Genomic DNA, 3,556 nt, shown 5'->3' on the forward strand with positions numbered 1-3,556 from the left:
CAAGAATTGATATGTGCAAATGATACACACATTTGTACAAATCCCAAGTATGAAATATAATATTTCATTAGTTTGGTATTTGTTTGATGGCCGTGGAGGCATAGGTGTGTAACGCCCATATTTCTTACTCCAAAATAAGTATTATTATTTACAAAATTCGGGCATGACCCGTTCGTATAATGAACGATTCCCTGTAAGACCAACTTGTAAGAACTTAAATATGACACAGCGGAAAAATACGAGCCCAAAAATTTCTTTCTTATTTAGACACATTACTTACTTGAAGGCTCAAATACAAATGATAAACATTTACAAAAGGGATTTACAATAACCACATTAAATTAACACTTCAAGACAATACATATTTCCGTACAACCCTTGCTCCGTGACTCGATCAACGCTTGCTTATCTTCGGTAGTAGTAGCGGTAATCCGTGCAATACCTGTGGACATCGCATACATCATAACCATTAGTCATTAACAATATCATACGACATGATTCTCATATAGTCCAATATTGAATAACATTTAACAGTAGGAACTTTAATTCATTCAACTATCCTTTTGTATTTTCTTGTTCCGAATTCGACTTCGATACTTCATGAACCCGGTGTTCATGTACCTGCATTTCATTCCAATCTCAAACACACGATTAGCAAACATTAATGCTAGAACATAATGAAACCAGTCCAAACCATTCCTTCATATACTTATAACATCTCGCATCCACAAACGTATACGTTCCTAATTCCTACATACATACAACATATACACCTACATACATACGCACACATTCACATACACACACATAGACGCGAGCCCTCGCTTACTACTTTTATTCACTTAATCTCGCATTTCTTATCATAATCGCAACTTCCGTGATTTAAGTTTTATACTTACCATATTGCATGCCCACTCATTTCTAGTCTCGATTACTTATAATCTTTCTTCTCTAACACGAAGAAAAATACATACTTTCATTATCCGGAGGCTCATAACATCACTCGTGTTTCAAACCGGCTTTAATATAAGTTAAGGGACATCGAAAATCATTAAAACATCGAGTCCGGATGCAAAATCAAACAAGAAAACCAAAATTTGCCAGCTGACTGGCGCTCGCGGGGCGCGACAGCTCTATTTCGACAGAAACTTCAAATTTGCTGCTGTAAATTCCCAGCTATGAATTCCAAGGGTATTTTCGACTTACAATTTGCATAACTTTTGATCTACGAATCCGATTAACATGATTCTTTTTCCTATGCGTTGGTAAATCGATTTTCTAACATATGAGCTTGTAATATAACATCCAAACAAGGAAAAATCTTAACTTAAAGCCTTCGGCTCTACATACTCGTTTCGACTATTCAACCCATTCATATTTTTATTATTAAAACTTGCGTATCTCGGACATTCCTCAATCAAATTGCTCACAATTATTTCTAGTTGTCCGTAAGACTTGTCCTTACATTATGGGCTAAACGCCCTTACCCGGGTCCTTAATCTTTACGCATTTCATTAGCATTATGAAGTTTATGCACATTTATTCGACCTGTTCGTATTTTGTTAAACCATTCTTTTATTTAAGGTCAAAAGCTAAGTCTTTTGACCATTAACCTAAGTCCCCATTCTCGGTTGGCGCACTTATGTGCAATTCTACCCATTACCCGGTTACAATACCGTAGCATTACATCAATCTGTCATATCATTACAACTTTATATTGTCCCGTTCGGTCTACTTAGCTAAAATAACCGATTTCATACAACCAAAACCATATCAAACTTCAATCATCACCATGCTCAATTAACTAACGCTACCTTACTTAAACAAAATAAGAAGTGATTACGGAAATCACTTACCTCGTGCGTCCGAGTTCATGCATAGCTTCCGTATTTACCGTTGACCCATTGCCCTTCCATGCTCGTGTCCATGTTGACATGGCTCCTACGCTTTCAGGTTATCATCAACACATTCTTGTTAGCATACATCATTGTACTTGATAACGAGCATACATTTGCATAATTTCATATTCAACTTGCATTAATCATTCATTCACTAACATGTATAATTTATTTCACTGAAAATAGGCTGTTTGGGGATGTCCGTTTACTGTACTTACGTGCTTGCAAAAATTACAATCTTTTTATGCGACGTGCCCCTCGGAGGGGTTATCCTTGTGTTAAATTTTTAGTGTCTAACTCTCTACCAAAAATTTATAAAAATTCATTTACTAAGCTGCAATCAGATTCGTCACTTCTGACTGCAGCTTACGGAAAAATTCATTTAAAATTACTCGTTTATCCGATTGACGAAATTCCAGTTGCAGATTTTTCTAATCACCTGAAGCTACATACAGTAAAAATTTTAAATCATAACTCAATTCCTAAATTGAGTTATGACATTCGTAATGGGCTGCAAATTCTGCCAGAAAACGCAGCCTGACATTTGATACGAAAAAATTCATAAAACGTTCACTTTTCGTCGAAAAAATGCAATTCCAGTTGGGTTTGAAAGATATTTCCTGGGAGTTCATCACAAACTCAATAAACATCAGTTTTTGACAAGATTTGACCCAGTTACAGCCGATTACATTCGGCTGTAACTTTCTGGCAGATTTAGTTTTCACCCAAATCTTTTCTAAATATCCCTCATTCTAACTTCACTTAGACATTTCATCATACACCTTGTGTGCGTACTATCATCTAAGCCTAATGTACACTCCTTTTATGCTTTCATTCCTATTTCTTATCTTCATTCATCATCATCACTAAGAATTACATAAATTTCATACCGTCCTTCAATCTAACCTAATAATTATGCATCACACACTAACTAGTTCATCATATTTACACAAATTTCACAACTACAAGATCATCATATATCATCATACTACTTGAACAAGTGGGTTTTGCTTCTAATGATTAAATTACTCAAAATCACACACAACACAAGATCTATTTGGTGATTCTAATTCCCAATCATGCTTAATTTCATATCAATTCACGAATTGATCATAACCCATTTTATTCAAGATCACCAAATCATAAATTTTAACTTACTTGATGTTAGAAATGCTTAAGGGATCATCATCCTTGGTTCATGCATACAATCAGCCCTTGATTCCCTTTTCAATTTGATGATTTCTTGAGGTTTAGGGTTCACACCCCCTTTTTCCTTTCTCCTGTTCGATCGTAGCACACACCTTGTGTGTGTTTGTGTGTGATTTAATTTTGTTTTAATTAAATTCAGTTTCTATTTTGGCAACCTTAGTCCCTCAAGTTTATCACACCATCATAATTTCCACCATTTTCATTCCCTTACTTATTTATTAGGCGTTTAACTAAGTATAATAACTTAGTTATTGTATTTCATTTAATTACACATCGTAACCTACTAATGAATTTAATAATTTGAGTTTTGGGGTGTTACAAGGTGTCACACATAGGATCAGGGATCCTTGGTAAAATAGAAGAGGATTTGGTATCCTTCCTCAAGAGGAGAAAAACTACCTTTGCATGGAAGCACGAAGATATGACAGGTATATCTAAGGATATAGTTA

The 3,556-nt window shown here is 35.1% G+C and overlaps 1 long non-coding RNA gene across 1 annotated transcript; it reads right to left on the reverse strand.

Annotated features, from left to right (window-relative positions):
- Window positions 1-238: 238 nt before the first annotated feature.
- On the reverse strand, window positions 239-3,275 carry LOC110923049. Its single transcript, XR_002583667.2, has 2 exons — window positions 3,057-3,275; window positions 239-1,946 (listed from the first exon to the last, which is right to left on the reverse strand). It is a non-coding gene; the product is annotated as an uncharacterized LOC110923049 (long non-coding RNA).
- Window positions 3,276-3,556: the final 281 nt, after the last annotated feature.

Source organism: Helianthus annuus, chromosome 17 (genome assembly GCF_002127325.2).
Source record: "Helianthus annuus cultivar XRQ/B chromosome 17, HanXRQr2.0-SUNRISE, whole genome shotgun sequence".
NCBI lineage: Eukaryota > Viridiplantae > Streptophyta > Magnoliopsida > Asterales > Asteraceae > Helianthus > Helianthus annuus.